This window comes from Crinia signifera, chromosome 12, assembly GCF_055691185.1.
Source record: "Crinia signifera chromosome 12, ASM5569118v1, whole genome shotgun sequence".
Taxonomy (NCBI): Eukaryota; Metazoa; Chordata; class Amphibia; order Anura; family Myobatrachidae; genus Crinia; species Crinia signifera.
The window spans coordinates 40,025,089-40,052,994 of NC_139228.1; the positions used below are offsets into that span (position 1 = coordinate 40,025,089).

At 48.0% G+C, this 27,906-nt stretch overlaps 1 long non-coding RNA gene across 1 annotated transcript; it reads right to left on the minus strand.

Moving 5' to 3' along the window:
- Window positions 1–212: 212 nt before the first annotated feature.
- On the minus strand, window positions 213–26,421 carry LOC146050121 (uncharacterized). The gene is made up of 3 exons (XR_014466266.1): window positions 26,384–26,421; window positions 19,673–19,789; window positions 213–339 (listed from the first exon to the last, which is right to left on the minus strand). It is a non-coding gene; the product is annotated as an uncharacterized LOC146050121 (long non-coding RNA).
- Window positions 26,422–27,906: the final 1,485 nt, after the last annotated feature.

Genomic DNA, 27,906 nt, shown 5'->3' on the forward strand with positions numbered 1-27,906 from the left:
GGGGTCTAGGGAATATTTTACATTGAATCCAATGTAAAATCGGGTCCTAGGGACCCTATTCACATTTGATTGAATTAAAAAATCGGGTTGGTCGCATCGCATGCAAACAAATCGCATGCGATGCGACCGACGCGATTTTTCCAACACGAGCACCCCGATGGAAATCGGTGTGGCCGTGCTAGGAAACAAGTACCAAGAATTGTATACATCTATAATTGTCTACATCTATACATTCTCTCTCAAGAAGGCTCTGGTGAAACAAAGGTATCTGGTCACCTTGGACTTGAACAAACCATCTTTCCACAGGTCAGCATCCAAGCCATCTGTTGTCTGAGAAACCTGTAATGTGTCACATAACAAGAGGGACGTGAGCAACAGACAAGAGATATATAATATATATTATGTATGTCGTAACTTTAGTGATTTACATACAACCACAGATTACATAAAGAAGAACCACAGCTGTGAATATTCTAATAATCATAATAGATCGTAAAACATTTTTAACAAACGCTCACTCTAAGAGTAAAGACTTTTTCATCACGTGGACACTTATGAACACAGTCCAGGTAAGTGCAGTAACAAAGGGAATCACCAAGAACACTATGGAAGAGCCTATGGGCTAGTAGACTTTCAGTAGCAAACATATTTTCTGCCAAGCTATACACTTGCCCCAATACAATAGTTTATTGTAGTAGATACTCCAATTAAGGTTTAGTGATATTAACTCTGCAGACACTTACATAGGAAAATAAGGATTAATGGAGAAAAACCAGACAAGAAGCATGAAACACCGGCCTTCCCCACCAGTTTGCAGCAGTGGAAGGGAACCCACAGACCAGGCAAAGCCTTTCATTTCTGCATAGTGTGGGGAACCTTGCTTAGGCTGGGTGACGTGTTTACCCAGCAATTAGGGGGTAGTAGTAACTCCCAGAAGCAATGGAGGTGTTAGTCTCTGGGCTCCAAGCCCTGAAGGGGCACCTTCATGTACAGCAGCACATGTGTGGTTCCAAGTGTGACCGCTGCTATTCCGATGGAGCTCCGCGAGGAACCCGCTGTTGCTGCATAATGTATAGTTAATCGGCTCTGTCTCTGCTAACAGCTGCAATAGAGGACAGGACAACTCCTGCCTGGTACCGCTCAGCCTGCGCTGCAGCAAGCAATGGTGCCCCCACTGCACTGTGAGATGGCACACACCTGTGACTGCTGACACATATTCACACGCACAATATTTGTTTTCACTTTATTCCTTTAAGAGGGGGCACCAAATTCCAGCTTGTATCCGGGTGACCGGGATGAACTTACACCCCTGCCCAGCGATTTCATCGGTGGCTGGGAGCCGACATCGGCACGTGCAGAAAATGTGAACAGTACGCCCCAATTAAACTGCATTTAGAACTACAGTAACATTACCTTTCTAGCAGGTTAGTCACATGCCACTGTGCTAGGGGATGTCATCAGCTTAAGCTTCCGGCTTAATAATGAGGTGGCAGGAGGAGCTGCTGTAGTGGAGCCAGGAGCCGGCAATTTCCGGCAGGTGAGGTACAGCAGTGCAGCCTGCGCAGCATGACCTATGACCTAGTCACACTGCGCAGGCTGCACGATGTGGTCGGGAAAAAACGGGCAGCGTGTGAGCGCAGTCTAATCCCGAAGTTGGGATATAATTGAAATCTCTGACATTTTGGGGCCAAATTCCGCCAATCCTGATCCCAGGATTGGCCACCCTAATATAGACTAATGTAAACAAGCGTTACACGGACGTGTGTCATTGTATAGGTAAAGTAGCTGTCCTTCCGCGCCTCACAGCAGTCATATAAAGCTGCTAAGTGTGTACTTCCGGCTATACTGAGCAGACCCACTCACGGACAGGTTAGGGACTATGGGCCAGATGTACTGTACTAAGCTTCAAAAGTGATAAAATGGAGAGTGATAAACAGCCAGCCAATCAGCTCCCACCTGCCATGTCACACGCTGTGTTTGAAAAATGTCAGGCAGGAGCTGATTGGCTGGCTGTTTATCACTCTCCATTTTATCACTTTTAAAGCTTAGTGCATCTGGCCCTATAACCGGTCTGTGTCTGCTATCACCAAGCTATTTTCCTCTGATTTAGCCATAACATTAGTTATCTGGCCTCCCTGGACAACCAAGGGGAAAACTCACCAGGCTATTAAAAATGATTATAAACACACACAGCCAGAAAATACAAAAACTCCCCCCCCCCCCCGCTCCAAAAATTTCACAAAAAAAGCACAAACCCTCACCCGAAAATAACACACACACACACAGCCAGAACATACACCCCCCCCTCCAGCCCCGCAAAAATTTCACAAAAAAAAAGCGCAAACCCTCACCCCAAAAATATCACACACACACACACACATTGAAAAGGTTGGCATGCATTAGGTGGACCACTGAAGGTCGACAAACTTAAAAGGTCTAAACATGTCACAATTCAATGAATGTAGTTTTGGGCACCTACAGCCTGTGTACCTTTCACATTTGTAAATTAATCAGCAGCAATAGTTAGCTTAATTCACCAGAATACAGATCTCCATAGCTGATTATATAAATGCCAGTAACAAATATGGCCGCCTGGCCTCAGTGTATGGGCAGGATCGGCCATTTTGCTGTCCCAACTGTAGCAACTTGTCAGTTGGTGTACCTGTGGCTGAAGAGAGAAGCTGTTTCTGGAAGAGAGAGCTAGTTTGTTGCGACAGCTAGTGTAGTACTCCCAGCAGATTTCTACAGGATCCCGCTGTTCAGAGCACCATAACACCTGTGCTTTACTGGACATTGTTTTTTTTTTATTGTGCTTTTATTTCAGATCGAGATGAGCAGAAGAGAGTTACGGCGGCTCCAGGAGGACCAGAGGAGATGGAGCCGCCAAGAAGATCAAGGTAAGAGAGCTATTGGGGCAGTTAGTCCAATCTAAGGGGGCGATTTATAACAGCAGGGAGAGAGATAAAGTACCAAACTACCAGCTTCTGTCATTAATAATAATAGGAGTTGTTTGGCTGGTACTGTATCTCTCCCACTTTACCTTTCTACATGCCATGATATCTCTCTGCCTGTGTGGCATGCGGGCGGCAGTTGGGGTTAGCTGCACATGAGCTGTATGTACTACCCTCACTTTGTGGGAGATTCATGAAATCTTGGAGAGAGATATTGTGGGGAGAGATACAGGGCACAATCTTTAAATCCCTTTTAGACACTTAAAACCTATTGCTTATGATAAATGGTGCTGCAGCAAACCAGCTCCCAAATGCCATTTTTCAAAAACATGACAGGAGCGGATTGGCTGGAGCTAAAACTTTTGATAAATGGACCTCAAAGAGGTCTATGTACTAAAGGTGCCCACACACTAGAACGGATTTTGGGCCGATTGGCCGATTTCCGATAAATCGGCCGATATATTGTCCGATGTTTACCGATAATCGGTCGAAAATCGGCCGATATCGGTCCGATGCGCGCTCCCGTGGATCTTTAGCTGAATCTTCTGATCTTACGTGCTGCACGAAAGATCAGAAGATTTAACAAAAGATCCATAGGAACGCACATGGGATCTTAAGAAAAATCTTTGGTAAAGATGTGCGCTTGCCTGAAATCTTTTGTCCAGGACAGGCAAAAGATTTGAAGGCTAATTTATGCGCACATCTTACGATAGCAGATCTTTCTAGTGTGTGGGCACCTTAAGACTTGGAAAGAGATAATGTGGACAGAGATAATCTACCAACACGCCAGATCCTATCGGACATTTTCAAACACCTCCTGTAACATGGCAGTGAGGAACTGATTGGCTGGTACTTCATAACTAGACACTTTATCCCAAGGTTAGTACATAGGCCTCCAAAGTACCAACCAATCAGCTCCTGACATTTTCAGGCTGACAGGGAGATGCGGTAAGCTTTAGCGACTGGTAGAGATAAAGTACCAGCCAATTAGCCATGTTACAAGCTCGGTTTTTGCGACAGTTCAGTCTTTATTCATTGCTATGGGAGGTGCTACCCACAGCTTCAGCTGAGACCTACAACACCTAGTAAGCGTTCTCGTAGGTGCACTAAGGATCCTTTTACTGAATCATAAAATATCACTTTTTTTAGTGCATAAAATGTAAATAGCATCCTGGGGAAATATCCACTGACCTTCACTCTGATTCCTTCCTAATGCCTGATGTTACTCTTGGTATGGGCTGATTGCACTAAGGTCAACATACATTGGGTCCATCACTGAAGGTTGACACGAGCCAAGGTCGACATAACAGTGGACATTATCACACCACTCAACATTTCATCTGGCATTTCCTCTGTATGTATCTGTAATTTGTCAGCTTCGCCGGTTTGGGAATTTCACGTTTAACACCAATAATTACAGTATATAGAATGTTATTTGCATTATTTTAAAAGCATATAAGGTGTTTTTTCCTGCTTGATATTATATGAACCATTGTCAGTTTGGAATATTTATTTTATGTTTTCGTTTGTTACACACTGTTATACTTTTTTGGGTACTTGTTTCCTAGCACGGCGCCCATCGCATCGTATACCATAAGCCTTACAATGGTATGCGATGCGACGAGATGGCACCCGATGTTATACAATTTTTAAATCATATACCAATGTATATGGCATACAATGCGATGAGATACGATTTTAAATTGTATAAGCACCCTAATGGGTGCTTTTAATGTTAAATGGCCCCCCTATAAGATTATTAATTGTATAAGCACCATAATGGGTGCTTACAATGTTAAAAGCACCCTCACGCCACCCCCACTATCAACGCCAACCCGAAGCGTGGCGAGCGCAGTGAGCCCGCGAGGGGCGGCGGTACGTGTCCTCCGACCTTTTGATACCCCCACCATCCACATCAGCGTGGAGTTGATGTTAGATAGTGTGGCGAGCGCAGCGAGCCACCGAGCCCGAAGCATGGCGAGAGCAGCGAAGGGACGCGGAATACATGTAAAGTAATACGCGTCCGCTCGCCACGCTTCGGGCTCTGTGGCTCGCTGCGTCGCCACACTATATAAAGTCAACTCCACGCCGCCGTGGATACTGGGGGTATGAAAAGGTCGGAGGATGCGTACCGCCGCTGCTCGCCACGCTTCGGGTTGGCGTTGATAGTGGGGGTGGCGTGGGGGTGCATTTAACATTGTAAGCAACCATTAGGGTGCTTATACAATTTAAAATCGCATAGCATGCTGCTATATGGCATGCGATGCGATAGAATTCATAAGATGCCATACGATTGAAAATCGTCGGGCCGTGCTAGGAAACAAGTACCCTTTTTTGTAATCTGTTTGTCTATAGTAATGGGGGGTTGGGATCATTTGGTCTACAGCATGATGGTCGACACCATTAGGTCAACATGGGAAAAGGTCAACATGGTTCTAGGTTGAAAGGTCATTAGTTCGACAGGTCATTAGTTCGACAAGGTCTAGGTCGACAGTCAAAAGGTCGACATGGGGTTTTTCACTGTTTTTTTACCTGAATATAAACACAGTCGACATGGACACAGTTTAAAGTGCACCGCATCCCCTCGCATCGCTCGCTGCGCTCAGCACACTATATTATTCTCCCACCACACCCTAGTGGATGGTAGTGTCAGATCAAAAAACAGTGAAAAACCCCATGTCAACCTTTTGACTGTCCACCTAGACACTGTCGAACTAATAGTCTGTCGAACTAATGACCTTTCGCCCTAGAACCATGTTGAACTTTTTCTATGTCAACCTAGACCCATGTCGACCTAATGGTGTCGACCATGCTGTAGACCAAATGACCGCATGCCAGTAATGGGCTGATACAGCAGCCATATCATTTTTCAAAACTTTATTATTTCGTTTAGCATGACCACTGCTCCGGGAGAGATTCTAGTTTATTATACCAATGTATTGTATCCACTTGCAGATATGAATAGCTTATTCTAAAAGGTGCAAACACACGAAACAATGTTGGAAACTATGTTGGAAATTATCCAACATTGTTTCAGATGGTTTCAAATCGTTCAACGTGCGTACACACAAAACTATTTGAAACACTTCACAAAAAATTGGCCTATGATCTTCCTGCATGCTAGAAATATCATAGACCAATCCTAATGGTCGCCTGTTGCAAGGAACCATTAGGTTGAATAGGCTGTTCCTTTCGATCGGGAACGTCCACATCTTGCTTCAAATCTTTCAGTGTGTATGCACCTTCACTCTTGTCCATTAGTGGTCATGCCTGTATTCAATCATGTTTGAGCTGTGTTTTTAAAAAGGTGCCATTGCCTTCTGAACCACCCATATTGTTTAAGTCATCTGTATATCAGTAATCATTGCCAGACGTTTCAGCAAGATATAACCGGCAATACTCTGCTACCTAGTTACACATATTATTCATATAGTGGTCAGATCGCACAATAGAGCACAAACACTACAATCCGTTAAGGCAGCACGCTCCAGGTAACAGTCAGGCTGCGGCTCTTGCTAGAGCGGTATAGCCAAGTGAGGGCTAACCTTGACACTCCAGCTTTGTTGAACGACACATCCCAGCATGCCCTGCTACAGTTTTACCAATTGGCTATGCTAAAACTGATGCAGGGCATGGTGGGATGTGTAGTTCAACAACAGCTGGAATGTCAAGGTTAGCCGTCACTGGTATAGACTGTCAGGGTAGCCCTCTTATAAGGGTTTAGGAATCACAGATCGCACATCCTGACCACAAAGTGGTTGGGATTGGTAAATCAGGTTCAAGTGGACATGGTACATTATTAATCACTGACCCATGTGACACAGGCTGACTCCATGGTACACTTATGGTGGTTCTGTATGGTAATCACTGGGTTCTGGTCTGGTACTATCAGGCTCTTTCAGAGGTTCTTAGAGGCCCAAAGAAACACACATTTTTGAGGTCCCCACCATCGTATTCTTAAACAAAAATAATAATAACATTTGTAATGTTAAATTGATTTGAATGCTTAACTTTAATAAAATGTACATATAAATTCTGTATACATATACTGATGTAGTGGATTATTGGTGATTTCAAGTTCTAGTTTAGACACTAGGGGTGACATTCTATGCTCTGCGATTAGCGCGATTTTGCGGTAATTAGACCACAAAATGGCGCTATCGCATTTTCCCATTAAATCGCCGATTTAATGGGATGCGCACAGGGGCTGAAATCACATATTTTGTGCGTAAAGGTCTGGTGAATAAAAATGCGAGATTAATTCGCATTTTTATCGCATCCAGATGTTTGCGCACAGAAAAGTATACAAGTCGCTTATTTAATGCTATGCGCATTTGCACATCGCATTATTTAAGTGACTAATTATCGCACTTATTTCAGACCTGGGTCTGTTAGGTGAATTAGGCAGAACCCTGCACAGATCGCAATGTTCTGTGCAGGGTTCTGCTTTAAAAAGTAAAATAAATGGTTAAATAAAAAAAAAAACGAGCGCGGGGTCCCCCGCCCGAGTGTAACCAGCCCCGGGCTCACTGAGCCGGTGCTGGTGACATAAAATCAGGGTCCCCGACAAATAGGGGTCCCCTTGATTTTATGAAACCAGCACCAGACTCAAGGTCCGGCGCTGGTTCCCAAAATACGGGGGACAAAGTGACTAGGGTCCCCCGTATTTTAAGAACCAGCACCGGACACAACCAGCCAGCAGGGTAATGCCACAGCCGGGGGAAACTTTTTATACAAGTCCCCCCAGCCAAAGCATTAACCCCCTGGCTGGTCAGCATGGGCAGGGGTCCTGGGGAAGTGGGGACCCCCCCAATGAAGGGGTCCCCCCCCTCCAGGACTTACCAGCCCATGCTGATAGTCCGGGGCTGTCCTCCATGCCCCTGGGCTGTGGGCATGGAGCTGATGCTTTGTGTAAAAAAAAGAATGTAAACTATTGTTTTACACTGGCGAACTATCAGTCCCAGCAAGCCTACCCCGCATGCTGGGACTTGGGGAACCCCAAGTCCCAGCATGCGGGGCATTAAAGGGCCCGCTGGCACTTGTAGTTCTGCAGTGTAAAAAATAGTGCACAAAATCACACTGACACCCTGTGAAATAAAACTTTAATACACACAAAACACACTGATACTTACCTACCTTGAGCCCGTAGGTCGGTCCCTGGATCCTGGATTCGTCCTCCGGGGCTCCAGGGCAGAAGAGTCCGGTTCCGGGGCCTTGGTCCTGGTTCCGGGGCTGGTCCTGGAGTTCCGGGGCTCCTGGCGTGAAGAATCTGGGGTCCGGGATCCGTGGTAGTCCAGAGGGATACCTAAGGAGGAAAATCCTACTCACCTGCTCCCCGGCGGCGACCTCCGGTAACAGCGCTGCTCCCGAATGGTACCCGGCTTCAAGGAGTTTCCTCTTCGCCGTCTCTGAACAGAATGATTTCTCGGCCAATCAGGAGCCGAGAAAGTCGGCTCCTGATTGGCCAGAAATCATTCTGAATATAGACGCCGACGGAGTAACATCTCTGCTCTGGATGCGCTGAGATGTTACTCCGTCGGCGTCTATATTCAGAATGATTTCTGGCCAATCAGGAGCCGACTTTCTCGGCTCCTGATTGGCCAGAAATCATTCTGAATATAGACACCGACGGAGTAACATCTCAGCGCATCCAGAGCAGAGATGTTACTCCGTCGGCGTCTATATTCAGAATGATTTCTGGCCAATCAGGAGCCGACTTTCTCGGCTCCTGATTGGCCGAGAAATCATTCTGTTCAGAGACGGCGAAGAGGAAACATCTCAGCGCCGGACCAACTCCTTGAAGCCGGGTACCAGTCTGGAGTAGCGCTGTCACCGGAGGTCGCCGCCGGGGAGCAGGTGAGTTGGATTTTCCTCCTTAGGTACCCCTCTGGACTACCACGGATCCCGGACCCCGGATTCTTCACGCCAGGAGCCCCGGAACCCCAGGACCAGCCCCGGAACCAGGACCAAGGCCCCGGAACCGGACTCTTCTGCCCTGGAGCCCCGGAGGACGAATCCAGGATCCAGGGACCGACCTACGGGCTCAAGGTAGGTAAGTATCAGTGTGTTTTGTGTGTATTAAAGTTTTATTTCACAGGATGTCAGTGTGATTTTGTGCACTATTTTTTACACTGCAGAACTACAAGTGCCAGCGGGCCCTTTAATGCCCCGCATGCTGGGACTTGTGGTTCCCCAAGTCCCAGCATGCGGGGTAGGCTTGCTGGGACTGATAGTTCGCCAGTGTAAAACAATAGTTTACATTCTTTTTTTTACACAAAGCATCAGCTCCATGCCCACAGCCCAGGGGCATGGAGGACAGCCCCGGACTATCAGCATGGGCTGGTAAGTCCTGGAGGGGGGGGACCCCTTCATTGGGGGGGTCCCCACTTCCCCAGGACCCCTGCCCATGCTGACCAGCCAGGGGGTTAATGCTTTGGCCGGGGGGACTTGTATAAAAAGTCTCCCCCCGGCTGTGGCATTACCCTGCTGGCTGGTTGTGTCCGGTGCTGGTTCTTAAAATACGGGGGACCCCTAGTCACTTTGTCCCCCGTATTTTGGGAACCAGCGCCGGACCTTGAGTCTGGTGCTGGTTTCATAAAATCAAGGGGACCCCTATTTTTCGGGGGACCCTGATTTTATGTCACCAGCACCGGCTCAGTGAGCCCGGGGCTGGTTACACTCGGGCGGGGGACCCCGCGCTCGGTTCTTTTTTTTACACCTTGCGCTGTCCTGCAAATGTGCGATTTTCACACATGAAAATCGCACATTTTCAGGACTAAAAACAGCGCACCACATCGCCGCAAATCGCCCCTATTCGCACTTTTCAGCCTCCAATGCGCATCACATTAAATATGCGCATTTAGGCTGAAAAATGCGAATTGAAAATAGGCGATTTGCGGCGATATGGTGTGCGAATTAAACATGCGCATTTAGCGCATAGCATAGAATGTCACCCTAGGGGCCAAATGTAATAGGGTGAGAGTTTCAGAAAGTGAGAGATTTTGGGAGAGTTTTCCCATGTTTTTTAAAGCAGCAATCAATTATATGGCAAAATCAACCTGGCTTTGCAGTGTAATTGATTGCTGCTTTAAAAAACATGGGAAAACTCTCCCAAAATCTCTCACTTTCTGAAACTCTCACCCTTTTACATTTGGCCCCAGGTATTCATCAAGTTGCCAAAAAATAGACAAATATAAAAATAAAAAAACCTCATAAAAATAACTCTAGAAATAAGGATTTCCAGTTAGAGGCATGAAGAATACCCATGCCATCCCATCCACACGCATACTATATCTGGTAGGAACTGGCTATTATTGCTCTGTAATGTTATCTTTCTAACAAACGATAATACCCCTTTCACACCAGAAAATGAAGGGAACCACCCAGGAATTCGGCCCAGGGATCATGCCCGGGTTGGCCCCTTTCACACCAGAAAAGTCTCTGCATTTTCTGGTGTGGGAAGGAGGCAGAGAGGAGGCCAGCAGGAGGCAGGGGTAGTTGGGATGGTGGCGGAGGCCGGTGAATAGTACTCACCCTGGGTTGCTGGTCCTCGGTGCAGGCCGGTGATCCACACAGGTCAGACAGCAGGTGCAGATGACGCAGCTCTCCGGCGGGAGTTAGGGCACCGGAGAGCTGCATCATCTTCATCCGCCGCCTGTGTGGATCCCCAGCCTGACCATCCGCACCATGGACCAGTAACCAGGGTTAGTACCCAGTACCTCTTTCAAAACGGCCAGGACTTCGGGTTGAACCCGTGAACAACCCTGCTTGGTTGAAATCCTGGCAAATTTTACCGGGAAATTAGGCTGGTGTGAAAGGGGTATTACAAAAACTCACTTAAAATATAACCTTAAAATATAACCTTGATATTCTGCCTCTCATCACTGACAAATCATAATTATGAAGTTGTTGATATTCTGCCATCGAAAAAACGGTTCCGCAGTGTCCCGGTACGTACAAAGCGCATGCTAAACAGTTTTTTTCCAACTGCTGTTTGTATGCTGAATGATAAACACTGAAATGGGAAATGTTTTTGTTGATTTTTTTTGGGCAGGTACTTGTGTGTAATTTTTTGTTGACAGTGCATTGTTGTAGTGTAAACAATAAAGTACCGTATTTTTCGGACCATAAGACGCACCTGACCATAAGACGCACCTAGTTTTTGGGGAGGAAAACCGGGGGAAAAATATTCTGAACCACAGTGCTCAGGTACAGTCGCTGAAACCCAATGCCCTGGCATAGCACTATAAAATAATAGTGGACAGTGGTTCTACAGCAAGTGTGGTATTATACATAGATTCATGAGATGTGAAGCCCCAACAATAACCACATGCAGCAACTGTGTGGCTGCTGCAGCCCCTCCTATACACACAGTGTCTGCGGATGCCTGGAGGAACAGCAGTATAACAAATTGTGTCAGAATACCATTTATTTATCAATGTGTCCTGTGGTATGTCATATACATATGTACATCTGCACATTAGGGGCGCTTGGATAATTGTTGGTATATTGGAGGGATGCAGAGTGGGGTAGAGGTGGTTTCCACCCTGCTGGGGCTGCAGCTTGGAGAGTGGGGTAGGGGTGTGGGGGTGGGGAGAAGGTGAAACTCAGTTTCGTGGGTAAGGGAGAAGGGTACTGGCCTGTTACCGAGTCAATGGCTTGGCGGGCAGTCACAGGTTGGTGGTGCAGGGGGCTGGCATCCCGTCCCAGTACACCTCTAACCTGTGTAGACAGTGGCTTCCCTCCGGTCCTCCTCGAAGTGATGCTGGTCCTTGAAGTACTCCTGGTTTGGTCTGTGTGCGGCAGAATCTCAAACCCGGCTCCACAGTGCCGACAGCGGGGGTGACTTCCGGGTGTTCGGGGTCACGTGATCCTTCTACCCGGTGTCGCTTCCTCCACCAGCTGTGTGGGCTCAACTCCCGACTGGAGGAGACTGGGTCTTCCTTGCGTGGCGTGTGTGTGTGAGAGCAATGTTCTGTCACTGCACATATCTCGCTCCAGCTGTCCACATTCGGTCCATAAGACGCACATAGTTTTTCTCCCACATTTTGTGGGTGAAAAAGTGCGTCTTATGGTCCGAAAAATACGGTATTCTATTCCGAATGTGATTGCTGTAACTCAATTTGCTGATCAGCAATTGCTTTGAACATGTTATTTATTAATAATAGTTATTTAACAATTATCTAGTAATTATAGCTACAATATAAAGGTACTGTATATCTTTTCAGACGATTCTACGCAGACCGTTTTTGTGGAGAGGCTGCGTTCCGAGCGACTAAGAAGATCTCGTCAGGAAACCCGAGACGAAACATCTCAGAGGGAGAACAGAGCCCGAAGCCGTTCACCCATTTTTATCCCTGGTCCCAGGGAACTTCATCCAGCCTCTGATCCTCCAGCTGAACATCATCAGAATTACGCAGACATCGTAGAAGAGATCAGCCGGCAGAATCCATCAGACTCCGTGGAAGTGATCAACAGGGAGTATTTCAATGACAGAATGTTGGAGATGCACGAGCAGAACCCAGAGTCAACCATCTTTGTTGAGACCAACGAGCAAGACCTCCTGTCGTCTGAAGTGGTGTTCATCAGTGGGCTTAACCAACCAGCCATGATTGTAGAGGTCAACGGACAGAATCTCCTGGCCATGGAGGTAGACATCGACAGTCGTAACCCCGAATACATGCTGATACATCTCAACAGGGAGAATGTCGCACCCTTGGATTTGGAGATCAGCGCATTTTCATCGTGCACTATTGCTGAGGATGAAGAGCCGCAATCCTGCGTGATCTGTATTATGGAGTTCCAAAATGGAGAGCGGGTGACAGTTCTGCCCTGTGGCCACAGATTTCATCCGAGCTGCATCTACGTGTGGACGGACTCAAATCCCAGCTGTCCTGTGTGCCGCAGACAGTCCACTCGGAGGCCGGTCCTGTGTCGTATCTCCTGAATACACGAGAACATGAAGATCTTCTCCACCGTACATCGTGGTAATTCCTTCTATCTCTCTCCTCACAGGTGTTATCCCATTTTGGGTTTTCTTCTCTCTCCTCTTTTCTTTACACTCTTTTCTGCATTCCGCATCATCACAACCGCTCTATCCCATCCCATCAGCTTTCAGCTGCCTCTATTACACTCCACCCACACTCCTGCGGCCTAGGGCTGACGCGACTTGGGAGCATTTTGCCACTCGTCACCGTTAGCGGTGAGGGTCCCGAGGGATTTTCCCTGTTATCTCCTGAATACACGGTGACACTATTGGCTCGTGTTCTCCGTGCAGATTTATCAGGAATTTCAGGTTTTCACCTCGGGCCAAGTCGTGTCACCCCCTCCTCCCCCCTCACTTGGCATTAGTCAGATTGGTAATTATTTTTACTGCACTCCACCCACACTCCTGCGGCCTAAGGCTGACACGACTTGGGAGCATTTTGCCACTCGTCACCGTTAGTGGTGAGGGTCCCGAGGGATTTTCCCTGTTATCTCCTGAATACACGGTGACACTATTGGCTCGTGTTCTCCGTGCAGGTTTATCAGGAATTTCAGGTTTTCACCTCGGGCCAAGTCGTGTCACCCCCTCCTCCCCCATCACTTGGCATTAGTCAGATTGGTAATTATTTTTACTGCACTCCACCCACACTCCTGCGGCCTAAGGCTGACACGACTTGGGAGCATTTTGCCACTCGTCACCGTTAGTGGTGAGGGTCCCGAGGGATTTTCCCTGTTATCTCCTGAATACACGGTGACACTATTGGCTCGTGTTCTCCGTGCAGGTTTATCAGGAATTTCAGGTTTTCACCTCGGGCCAAGTCGTGTCACCCCCTCCTCCCCCCTCACTTGGCATTAGTCAGATTGGTAATTATTTTTACTGCACTCCACCCACACTCCTGCGGCCTAAGGCTGACACGACTTGGGAGCATTTTGCCACTCGTCACCGTTAGTGGTGAGGGTCCCGAGGGATTTTCCCTGTTATCTCCTGAATACACGGTGACACTATTGGCTCGTGTTCTCCGTGCAGGTTTATCAGGATTGTCAGGTTTTTACCTCGGGCTAAGTCGTCTCACCCCCTCCTACCCCCTAACTTAGCACTAGTCATGTTAGTATTTGTTTTTACTACACTCCACACACACTCCTGCGGCCATTTTGGGTTTTCTTCTCGCTCCTATTTTCTTTACACTCTTTTCTGCATTCCGCACCATCACAACCGCTCTATCCCATCCCATCAGCTTACAGCTGCCTCTATTAAACCCCAACCACACTCCTGCGGCCTAGGGCTGACACGACTTGGGAGCATTTTGCCACTCGTCACCGTTAGCGGTGAGGGTCCCGAGGGATTTTCCCTGTTATCTCCTGAATACACGGTGACACTATTGGCTCGTGTTCTCCGTGCAGATTTATCAGGAATTTCAGGTTTTCACCTCGGGCCAAGTCGTGTCACCCCCTCCTCCCCCCTCACTTGGCATTAATCAGATTGGTAATTATTTTTACTGCACTCCACCCACACTCCTGCGGCCTAAGGCTGACACGACTTGGGAGCATTTTGCCACTCGTCACCGTTAGTGGTGAGGGTCCCGAGGGATTTTCCCTGTTATCTCCTGAATACACGGTGACACTATTGGCTCGTGTTCTCCGTGCAGGTTTATCAGGATTGTCAGGTTTTTACCTCGGGCTAAGTCGTCTCACCCCCTCCTACCCCCTAACTTAGCACTAGTCATGTTAGTATTTGTTTTTACTACACTCCACACACACTCCTGCGGCCATTTTGGGTTTTCTTCTCGCTCCTATTTTCTTTACACTCTTTTCTGCATTCCGCACCATCACAACCGCTCTATCCCATCCCATCAGCTTACAGCTGCCTCTATTAAACCCCAACCACACTCCTGCGGCCTAGGGCTGACACGACTTGGGAGCATTTTGCCACTCGTCACCGTTAGCGGTGAGGGTCCCGAGGGATTTTCCCTGTTATCTCCTGAATACACGGTGACACTATTGGCTCGTGTTCTCCGTGCAGGTTTATCAGGAATTTCAGGTTTTCACCTCGGGCCAAGTCGTGTCACCCCCTCCTCCCCCATCACTTGGCATTAGTCAGATTGGTAATTATTTGTACTGCACTCCACCCACACTCCTGCGGCCTAGGGCTGACACGACTTGGGAGCATTTTGCCACTCGTCACCGTTAGTGGTGAGGGTCCCGAGGGATTTTCCCTGTTATCTCCTGAATACACGGTGACACTATTGGCTCGTGTTCTCCGTGCAGGTTTATCAGGAATTTCAGGTTTTCACCTCGGGCCAAGTCGTCTCACCCCCTCCCCCCCCCTCACTTGGCATTAGTCAGATTAGTAATTATTTTTACTGCACTCCACCCACACTCCTGCGGCCTAAGGCTGACACGACTTGGGAGCATTGTCGACCGGTCAGCTGCTCCATGACCTTGTTATTATAGTGTTATACTGCTTGATCGTCAGGGGCGGCTCCTTCAACGATCTGCTTCCCCTCTTTCTACACCACATTACGAATAGACAAGACTTGGGAGCATTTGCCACTCGTCACCGTTAGCGGTGAGGGTCCCGAGGGATTTTCCCTGTTTTCTCCTGAATACATGGTGACACTATTGGCTCGTGTTATCCGTGCAGTTTTTTCAGGTTTTTCAGGTTTTCACCTCGGGCCAAGTCATCCCACCCCCTTACTCCCTTGGCATTAGTCAGGTTGTTATTTCGATAGTTCTGGAGAAATTTTGATTCTAGGCTAGCTAGGGGCTGCCTCTTTTAGCCTGGATTCCCCACCCACCCTAGCCCAATTTTTTTTTCTTTTTTCTTGCCTGTTGGGGTTGGTCAACCTCTCTGTGGCGGGAAAGAATGTCTGTCCAGTGACTAATGCGCTGCTTTATGGAGGTGCGCTCTCTTTTCAGGGTGTGGTATGACTGCCCAACAATCGGGATCCCGACAGTCAGTATACCGACATCGGAATCCCGACTTCCAGTGCTCTGACAGGAGGGTGAGCGCAAAGAAGCCCCTTGTGGGCTCGGTGACTGGCTTCGCTCGCCAAAGGTTCTATTTTCCCTCTATGGGGGTCATGGCACAAGGGAAAATAGCCCCTGTCAGTCGGGATCACCCTTTTCAGAGCACCGGCAGTCGCAATTCCTATGTCGGTACACTTACTGTTGGGATCCCGATTGCCAGGTAGTTGTCCGGTACCCCTCTTTCCAATAGACTGATCTAGTCTGACCTACCCTACTGGGGGTCAGGGCCACTGACTGTCTAGCTGGCCTACTATGGTGTATTGGGGGGAGAGTTTGGGAATTAACACTTTCTATTGGCTAATGGCCAGTTGGCTTAGTTGAGTGCATGTCGTGGACATCGGATCAGCATAGACGTAATGTCACTGGTAAACTGGCCGTTCTTTCTCTCTGCCAACATAGTTATTTAAAATATTACAAAATAAAAAGGTTGACTGATTTTAATGGCATTACTGTTGTCCGTGTCATTATTTTAGAGAAGTAAGATTTCATATCCACTAGCAAATATGGTTAGAGCAAAATATGTTTATTGAGACCTATGTAAGATAATAAACAAAATTGCAGTACAGCAGAGTAATATAGTCCACATCATCATATAATTTGACATAGGTTGTACTGACAAAGGAGACATAGAAAGAGGGAGGAAAAGAAAGAAAAATAGAGAGTAAGGTTAACGGTGTTACGGTTCTGTAGGTGGTCAGAAGACCTGCTCCCTGACTCTGTTGCCCCAGCCTGACGTCCACAAGATACGTGCGGAGCTAGTCTTCTCCTGTACCCGTCTCGGCTGAAGGGCGAATTATGTCCGCCCCACTCCGCTACAGGCAGGTTTTATGTTCAGGACAACGTATCTGAGGAGGCAGACCAGCAGCAAAAGGACCTCTAACTAAACCTGACGTTCAGGACTGAGACCCCTACAGGGATGGCAACAATGCCCAAATCATATACATATATTGGGTATGCCCAGCCCCATTTTTGATATAGTATCAGGACATCTATACCACGAGAATATTTTATATTGTGTCTCCACCACCAGTATGCTGGGGGGAGCAAGCATGGGCAAGTTGGAGGATTTTTCCCCAATTGGCATCTGTTAAGTCACTCCTCAGGTCTTTGTCCGACTTTTTAGTAAAGCAGGGGAGATCACGACTAGCATCGTCTAACAAGATGTTATAGATCTTGGATATAGGGTGACAAGAAGCAAATATGGTTAATGTGTGAGGTCACACTCAATGTCACATCTGCCGACAGGAAGTTTCATTAATAATATTACCCCATCCAGCCCATACTTATATAATAACATAATGCTAGAATCCCCTAATATCTGTCAAATCCACTTCATTTTTGGAAGTTAATACCTAATGTTATCATCAGGTGACATAAAAAGCATCAGGTGACATTTTAAATACTTTAGCAGGATCCGATGGGTCGGAATGACAAAAACAAAATCTAGTCCAGGCATTCGCAACCACGGTCCTCAAGGCACACCAACAGTGCAGGTTTTGTAGATATCCAGGCTTGAGCACAGGTGACTTAATTAGTATCTGAGGGATTCTGATTAAACCATCTGTGCTGAAGCCTGGATATCACTAAAACCTGCACTGTTGGTGTGCCTTGAGGACCGTAGTTGGGAATGCCTGATCTAGTCTAATGCAGGGGTAGCCAACTCCAGTCCTCAAGAGCTACCAACAGTGCGTGTTTTCCAGGTTTCCTCATCACAAATGAAGTAATTAGCTCCACCTATGGATCTTTTAAAATGTGTCATTGAGTAATGAGTGCAGCTGTGCACAAGCTAGGTGCTCTAAAAAATGTGAATTGTTGGTAGCTATTGAGGACTGGAGTTGGCTTCCCCTGGTCTAGCGTGTACGCACAATGCTGATGATGTGCACTCACACGACTTGTCAGCAATGTAACATGGACCCTGCTCCCCCACCACCGCTCATCGCGGCTGGCATTGGCAAGTGTGTATGCACTAGCCGATGCTAGCACCCCATCGGTGATGCTGATCAGCCTGTCCTGTACTTACTGAAGCAGCCACATAAAGCTGCTCAGCATGTACAGTGCTTACTGAAGCAGCCACATAAAGCTGCTCAGCATGTACTGTACTTACTGTAGCAGTCACATAAAGCTGATCAGCCTGTCCTGTACTTACTGTAGCAGTCACAAAGCTGCTCAGCATATGCTGTACTTACTGTAGCAGTCACATAAAGCTGTTCAGCGTCTGCTGTACTTACTGTAGCAGTCACATAAAGCTGCTCAGCATGTGATGTGCTTACTGTAGCAGTCACATAAAGCTGCTCAGTGTGTACTGTACTTACTGTAGCAGTCACATAAAGTTGCTTAGCGTGTCCTGTACTTACTGTAGCAGTCACATAAAGCTGCTCAGCGTGTCCTGTACTTACTGTAGCAGTCACATAAAGAGATAGCAAGAAGGGAAAAAACAACTGAAAATGTGGACTATTAAATAACTCAGTAATATGTATATTGTCACCGGAAGATTGGGTGTAAATGTAACTCATCCGCGGCAAACTGCTCACTTCCATATGGTAATGCGGGAGTATCCTGTGTACACGAACAATCCACACGTGAAAGTCTATCCCGCCCACTGCAGTCATCATTAGTATCTGGGCTTGGCCCCACTTCGCACTGGGTACAGAAGATACTTCTGAAGCAGGCATCCGGTTTCCGTCTGAAAGCTACTATGAAGGAAGAAGCCGGCATACGCATCCACAGTACGGAGCAGTTCCGGGCATCGCATGGTGCACCCAGGCACTACCCAGAATCCATAATACAGACAGTGTGTCCCGTAATTGTAAGAGTTTACACACGTCATCCAACGTGGGTCAAGGCCGTAACAAACATGTAACAAGAGTGTAATGTGATTACAAGAACATATGGTTACAAACAGCGTCCCTTTACCTCGTACAAGAGAAGTTCCTGTAATACATCTGCAAACTTGCAATCATTGTCCTGACTGGCTGATTATCAGAGGATCCGGCCAATGAGTGCATAGTGGGTAGCTGCAACCAATCGGCCTGTCGGGCAAGAGACAATTTCCAACATTCCAAAATGACCGCCCATCCTTTCACCAGTTCTGTCACAGGGGAGGCATCGGGAAATGTTCTCTCTACAGGGAAGGAACCCGGATCATGTGGCCATACACTACTATCTCATAGCGTATATCTGCTGGTTTCAGGCGGTCCGATAAAAGGTCTGCTGGTCTGACAGACATTGCATAGTGTATGCCCAGCATAAGACGGGTATGGGTCATAGGGTCAACAGGTCGACACAAGCATTAGGTCGACAATAGGGAAGTGAACAGGGAGAAGGTCCTAATGCAAGCATGTCCAAACTATGGCCCTCCAGCTGTTGTGTCCCATCATGCCTTGCCTCAGTTTTGCTTTTAGGGAATGTTAAACTATTGCAAGGCATGCTGGGATGTGTAGTTTTACAACAGCTGGAGGGCCATAGTTTGGACATGCCTGTCCTAATGAATGAACCATTCTCTGTAGAGTAATAAAGACCTGGTAATATTACAGTCCCACACTCGCTGTCCCTTCCCAGTGATATCTGGGCCTCTTCGCAGTCCGTGGCTCCGTGAGAAAGGGACAGCAAGTGTGTAGTATAAGGAGGACAGTAACTTCTCTTTATTGCAGTTGATATTTGGGCCGAATAGTAACACTTGGCTCAAACAAAACGTCTACACAAGTACCTACCTCGGGAGGTTTGGAACAGATGCGGACATCACCACAGCAGAAGGGGAGGAAGGTGTCAAGGGCTGCGGAGATTCTGGGGCTCTTGGAACCCTTCCCATCCGGTACCGGATGCCCATACTGTTCATCAAGGAGACATACACAAACACATGAGTATATAACTATATTAGTAACACTGACTAATGTGGTAGCTCAACATCCTAAATAAAAATGGGATATTTTTGCCCTGAGGTAACGTACTCATGGGCCTAATATGTTCCTCTGTAATGCAACCAAGCACATAATGGACACATTAAATACAGTCATTGATCTTTATTGGATATACATCTTGATTACCAATGGCATTTCAGGATAAGTGTAAAAGAGTAAAATCACTGAATGTTTTATGAACATCGCTTGGCTATGTCTGGTATATCAGCCACATGCACGTTCCCCAGTTTCAGCTAACCAATGTGTACCCAGCATAATATCACTAGTGTTCCTTCTAAGCTTATTTTACAGGGTGCTGCACCCTGCCCGTTTTTAAAACCTCAAAATGCTCCCTGCCCTTTTTGTGTGTGGCACTGTGCGCCCTTACGCTGCCCCCCACCGCGCTGACGTGCCACTGAGAACTTCGGTGTGTGCCATCATGTGTAATGGGTATTATGGTGTGTGCCATAATGTGTAAGAAGCATTATGGTGTGTGGTGTAATGTGTAAGAGGCATTACAGTGTGTGTGCCATAATGTGTGTTGTCATTATGACATAATATGTAATGGACATAGCTCAGTATGACAATGTGTAATGGGTATTAGGGTGTGTGGTATAATGTGTAATGGGCATTATGGTGTGTGGTATAATGTGTAATTGGTATTACGGTGTGTGGTATAATGTGTAATGGGCATTGTGGTGTTTGGTATAATGTGTAAGAAGCATTACAGTGTATGCCATAATGTGTAGTTGTCATTATGACAGAAAATGGAATGGGTATAGCACAGTATGACAATGTGTAATGGTTATTACGGTGTGTGGTATAATGTGTAATGGGCATTATGGTGTGTGGTATAATGTGTAATGGGTATTACGTTGTGTGGTATAAAGTGTAGTTGTCATTATTACAGAATATGTAATGGACATAGCTCAGTATGACAATGGGTAATGGACATTATCGTGTGTGGTATAATGAGTAATGGGCATTATGGTGTTGTGGTATAATGTTTAATGGGCATTATGGTGTGTGTGTGTGTGTGTGGTATAATGTGTAATGGGTATTACAGTGTGTGGTATAATGTGTTGTCATTGCGACAGAATATGTAATGGCCATAGCAGAGTATGACAATGTGTAATGGGCATAATTCTTATAATTTTTTCTGTTTCTGATATAAATTTCTAGTATAAAATGTGCTCTTTCGATTGAAAAAAGTGCTCAGCCTGGTGGTCAGCGCCCTGCCCTATAAAAATCAGAGTGTGGGGAATTGCCAGCAGCCACTTTACGGTATACGGTCATATTGTCGACATCACTTAGGTCAACAGTCAATAGGTCGACAACATTGGGTCGACAGGTGGCAAGGTCGACAGGTGTCTAGGCCGACATCAGTGAAGGTCGACAGGTGTCAATGTCGACATGGGACAATGTCGACATGGGTTTAGGTCGACGCAGTGTTAGGTCAACATGGGTTAGGTCAACATGTTTTTTACTGGTTTTTGAGCCGACATGTGCCGACAGGCGGTATTTCATGCCCTACCATGCACTAGGGCGTGGTGGGAGAATAAAATAGTGTGCCGAGCGCAGCGTGGCACCGTACCGAAGCATTGCGAGCGTAGTGAGCGATGCGAGGAGCTTTCGGTTGACTTCCAACTGTGTCCATGTTGACTGTGTCGACATTCGGGTAAAAAAAAAACAGTAAAAAAAACCCATGTCGACCTTCTGACCTGTCAACCTAAACCCGTGTTGACATTAACACCTGTCGACCTTCACCCATGTCGACCTAGACACCAGTCGACCTTGCCACCTGTTGACCCAACGGTGTCGACCTAATGACTGTCGACCTAAGTGGTGTTGACAATACGATCCACACTCCCACTTTACGGTGGGGCCAATGCAGACCCGTTCGGTCTGATCCGAATTTGGATCCTTTACGATGATGGGGGTCTGCGCATGCACTGCATATACAAAGCGGGGGTATGGCCAGCAGTCACAGTAATGTATACAGAGAGGGGTATGGCCAGCAGTCACAGTAATGTATACACAGAGGGGTATGGCCAGCAGTCACAGTAACGTATACACAGTGGGGGTATAGCCAGCAGTCACAGTAACGTATACACAGAGGGGTATGGCCAGCAGTCACAGTAACGTATACACAGTGGGGGTATATCCAGCAGTCACAGTAACGTATACACAGTGGGGGTATAGCCAGCAGTCACACTAACGTATACACAGAGGGGTATGGCCAGCAGTCAAAGTAACGTATACACAGTGGGGGTATAGCCAGCAGTCACAGTAACGTATACACAGTGGGGGTATAGCCAGCAGTCACAGTAACGTATACATAGAGGGGTATGGCCAGCAGTCACAGTAATGTATACACAGAGGGGGTATAGCCAGCAGTCACAGTAACGTATACACAGAGGGGTATGGCCAGCAGTCACAGTAACGTATACACAGTGGGGGTAGAGCCAGCAGTCACAGTAACGTATACACAGTGGGGGTATAGCCAGCAGTCACAGTAACGTATACACAGAGGGGTATGGCCAGCAGTCACAGTAATGTATACACAGTGGGGGTATAGCCAGCAGTCACAGTAACGTATACACAGAGGGGTATGACCAACAGTCACAGTAACGTCTACACAGTGGGGGTATAGCCAGCATTCACATTAACGTATACACAGAGGGGTATGACCAGCAGTCACAGTAACGTATACACAGTGGAGTATGGCCAGTAGTCACAGTATGCACAGGAGTCCAGCAGGAAAAAAAACAATTACAGCAGAGAGCGCAGCGGAGCATGCAGAGCGCAGGCTTCCGTCCAATATAATGGCGCAGAGCCGCGGTCGCACCGCATTCTGTGGGATGCAATTCTCGGGAGAATCCAAGGCCGGGAAGATGGCACTCATTTCGGGATCTTAGTCTGGCGGAAACGCCCATTGTTCGGAGCATCTCTTTTATTTGATATGTTTATTTGGTCCCATCACACACAATGGTGGCCCCCACCGTAATGCCCATCACACATGATAACCCACACTGTAATGCCCATCACACACAATGGTGGCCCCCACCGTAATGCCCATCAGACACGATGACCCACACTGTAATGCCCATCAGACACGATGACCCACACTGTAATGCCCATCAGACACGATGACCCACACTGTAATGCCCATCACACACGATGACCCACACCGTAATGTCTTTCACACATGATGGCCCACACTGTAATGCCCATCACACACGATGACCCACACTGTTATGCCCATCACACATGATGGCCTCCACCGTAATGCCCATCGCACATGATGGTGGCCCACACTGTAAAGCCCATCACACATGATGACCCACACTGTAATGCCCATCGCACATGATGACCCACACTGTAATGCCCATCACACATGATGGTCCCCACTGTAATGCCCATCACACATGATGGCCCACACCGTAATGCCCATCGCACATGATGGTGGTCCACACTGTAATGCCCATCGCACATGATGGTGGTCCACACTGTAATGCCCATCGCACATGATGGCCCCCACTGTAATGCCCATCACACATGATGACCCACACTGTAATGCCCATCACACATGATGACCCACACTGTAATGCCCATCACACATGATGGCCCCCACCATAATGCCCATCACACACGATGACCCACACCGTAATGCCCATCACACACGATGACCCACACTGTAATGCCCATCGCACATGATGACCCACACTGTAATGCCCATCGCACATGATGGCCCACACCATAATGCCTATCACACACAATGACCCACACTGTAATGCCTATCACACACGATGACCCACACCGTAATGCCTATCACACACGATGACCCACCCTGTAATACCCATCACACACGATGACCCACACCGTAATGCCCATCACACACGATGGTGGCCCACACTGTAATGCCCATCGCACATGATGACCCACACTGTAATGCCCATCACACATGATGACCCACACTGTAATGCCCATAACACATGATGACCCACACTGTAATGCCCATCGCACATGATGACCTACACTGTAATGCCCATCACACATGATGACCCACACTGTAATGCCCATAACACATGATGACCCACACTGTAATGCCCATCGCACATGATGACCTACACTGTAATGCCCATCACACATGATGGCCCACACCATAATGCCTATCACACACAATGACCCACACTGTAATGCCCATCACACATGATGACCCACACTGTAATGCCCATCACACATGATGACCCACACTGTAATGCCCATCGTACACGATGACCCACACCTCAACAGCGACTACATATGATGGCACATAAGAGCCTCTTACCTACATGCTCATTGCCAGGGGTTTCTTACTCAATGCCAAAGGTTTCATGCATGGTTGCCAATAAAGTTTCATGCATGGTTGCCAATAAGGTTTCATGCTCGTTGCCCAGGTATTATATCCTCGTTACCCAGAATGGGAAAAGCAACCCCAGCAAGCCCTCCTGTCTGTGGAGGCTTAGCCGGCGGGAAGAGCTGACTGACAGCCACTGCTAGCAGAGAGCAGCTTAGCGTTCTGCCAGTGCAGTGGGGCGGGGGGGGCTGGCTGCACTTTAAAGAGCTGGCATGCCGCTCTCTTCTCAGGACTTCAGCAGTGGTAACAGCATGGGGGGGCGGTGGCTGCACCTGTAACAACAGACACACCGCTTTCAGCAGAGAGTTCATCAGCATTTCAGTGCACGCAGGGGGGCTGATGAGAACGCTTGCAACGGGATGTCAGCGCACCAGGGGTGCAGTGGAAGGCGCAAAGTCCCACACACAAAAAGGGCAGGAACACTCATTTCTGTGTCCTACGGATGACAGGAGGAGGGTGACATGGTCAGATGTATCCGCCTTCACCGCGGGTCTCAACAAGAGGACTAGCGCAGGTGTTCACCCAACTTGAATAACTGCAGCTCTTAAGGCCCCCATCTGTCAGGGTGGGGAATCGCTTGTGGTACCCCGTCAACTCACCCGGCAGCTGCTACGTTCAGTTCACAATTATTTCTACCCATGCATGTTGCCCCTTCTTTATATAAACACCTCTTTCTTCACTTTCATGAAAACTCTTCACTACTGTAAAACCGCAGCTCACTGTTACCAATTCTAAACAGTCTCTTGTTACAGTACATCTTCTGTTGTGACACCTGTCAGTATCACACTGACCCCATGGGTTAATAAACTGCTTTATGTTCTACCCTGATACTAGTAAATCCCCTAAACTCCAATACTGCTCTAAAACAAACAGTCATATTTATTGTGGGTTTTATTACTGTTTTAATTCAGCTCATCCTGGAAAAGGATTTGTGGCACTGAAAAAACCTCTGCGAGTATTTATAACAGTGTCTTGAGAATAAAACATTAATCTGGTTTAGCAAAGGAAGAGTCATGTTAATAGTTCTCAATTTATAGCGGCATAATAAAGAGGATATAAATAATTAGAGGGGACATGTGGGTGTTAGCCGGATCCAGGTCTAGATTTCTAAACCATACAGGTGTATTCAATGCGGGCGGCAAGGGGTGTTTGTTTGGCGAGGATGGCTTTTCCAACCCCCCTCGCCGAACTCAATGCTTTGGAGAAATCCAGATCCCCTTAAACAGTGAGTTTCCCCACGAATGCAGTGAGACCGCTCCATTTTGTGGCAAGCCCCGCCGTTTTGATGGCCACACTCGCCGTTTCCACCTCGCCTCAGGGAACTGGCGAGGTGGAAACGGCGCGTGAAGGGGAGAGAGTTGAATAATCTGACGGCGAGCTATCGGCACTCAGGGCTGCCGACAGGGGGGTGCCCTGGGTACAGCTGTCCCGGGCCCAGGCCTCTGGAGGGGCCAGGGCAGCTGCCCAAAGCGGTGGCACACCACCTCCCCCTCCCGGCCCCCCAGCCAGGCATGCACAGTGCAGCCTACAGAGCACCGAGCCTAGGACACAGAGGGGCTCAGCACTCTGCAGGCTGCACTTTGCAGAGTGCGCACTGCGCCCCGGACCTGACCTGAGTCTGACCGAAAGTGGAGGCTGAAGAAGCGATGCCGCGTGATGGTAAGTAATGGGGTAGGCAGGCTGCGCGGGGTTTTGTCTGTGCGGACGGACGGTAATGTAGGGCGCTGTGCCACTGTAGGTCAGTCCCGGGCCCCAACAATTCTAATGGCAGCCCTGTCGGCACTGCTTAATGTATAGCTCGCTGTCAGGGGCTCGCTGCCCGCATTGAATACACCCCATAAAGTCAGCAGTGAGGGTTTAACATCAAATTGTGGTGATATTGGGCAAGATGTACTAAGCCTTGAAAAGCTATAAAATGGAGAGTACTAAACAACCAGCCAATTAGCTCCTACATGTCATTTTTCTAACCCAGCCTGTGACATGTCAGGTAGGAGCTGATTGGCTGGTGGTTTATCACTCCCCATTTTATCAAACTTAGTACATCTGGCCCATTGATATATTTTTTACATAGGAAAAAGTCATTGCATTTGTGTTTAGATAAAATAATGACACACCAACAAACTTACCCTTCCTTTACCACCGATAAGCTGATCTCTCATCTAAGCTGGACAATTATTGGGACCAACTACCAGATGTGCACCACAGATCTTTAATGTGTCTGATTTTCCTGAAAGAAGATAATATTTTTACATATCTTAAAAGGTGTCATGTCCTGATGGAAATGTTTGTATACATATACACACACACACACACGATCCGGGACTGCTCTTACGTCAGGCCTGAGGGCACAAGCAGGCAGACTGAAGCAAGGACGCACAAGCTAGGTGCTTGTAGGCAGGTAGTAAGATGACGGGGGAAGACGCGGCGCATCGCCTCCATCTTCTCTTCTCTCCTCCGCGGCCACTCCCAGAATGCCATGCGGTGCTCATTGGAGGAGGGGGAGAGGCTGATCAGAGAGACGGAATACATACAGATCATATACATGCAATGGAGAAGCTGTCCTTACCCAGTCTGACAGGCTCAGGGGAGATCCCCCCTGTCCAGGCTGCAGTCCTGCCGGGAACGCTTACATCAGCCACCTCCTGGGCATTGCAACCTTACTCCACGCAGCCAGCAGCACTAGCACAGTGGTGGTCATGCGAGGCGACCTCCCTCCGCTCTCTCCCTACGACTGGCAATGAACAGCTGCCTTTGCATGAAAGATTTTCCACGCTTAACAGTTAAGTGTCTGTAGACCCCAGCCACCCTCTAGTCCTGCTGGCAGCCTCTGCTGCTCAGGGGCGGGCTGGGCCGGGGGGCAGGATGCCATATGCCCCCCGGGCAACTCTGCCATCTAGTGTACAAGGCCAGTTGGCCACCTCTTTTGTAAGAAGTACCCTCGTGGTCCAGCGGTTTCTGTACCTGCGGCTGCGATCGGACGGTCACCGGAGGCACAACCCACTATGCAGGGCTATGTACACAGTGTAGAAAGGCTGCCAATGCGCGGCCGTATCACAGACTGCTAGTAGTAACTGTGGATCTTCAGGGCTACGGAAGCCCTATAGGTCCCTAGTTATTACCAAGCTGTGTGATATGGCCGCGCATAGGCAGCCTTACACATTGTGTGGACGGAGACTGTCTCAGCCTGTGCTCAGCTCTGTGAGTGTGTGTCGGACTCGGAGCTGGGCTGACACTCAGCCTGTCCAAGCAAGGACAGCAGCAGGCAGCACCGACTGTAAGGTTCCCCCTTCTAATTAAGGGAGGCCCCCAGCTCAGTCAGCTTCCTGCCCGGGCTCTGCAGTAGCCCCGCCCCCAACTCTCTTCCTGTGTCTTCTACTAATCTCCTCCGCACAGGATGGAGAAGGCTGGACCTGTGATCAACTGCACATCATAATAAAAAGGTAGTCCCTGGACCCTGATCCCTGGTCTTTCTGTACCTTTCCCCTGCTGTAGTTTCAATATATCCCCTGTGGTCTCTCCCACTATCTCGCTCTTCCCTGCTGTCCCTCTCACTATCTCCCCTGTGGTCTCTCTCACTCTCTCCATCTACTCTGCTGTCTCCTTCATTATCTCTCCTGCTGTCTCTCTCACTAACTCCCCTGTGCTGTCT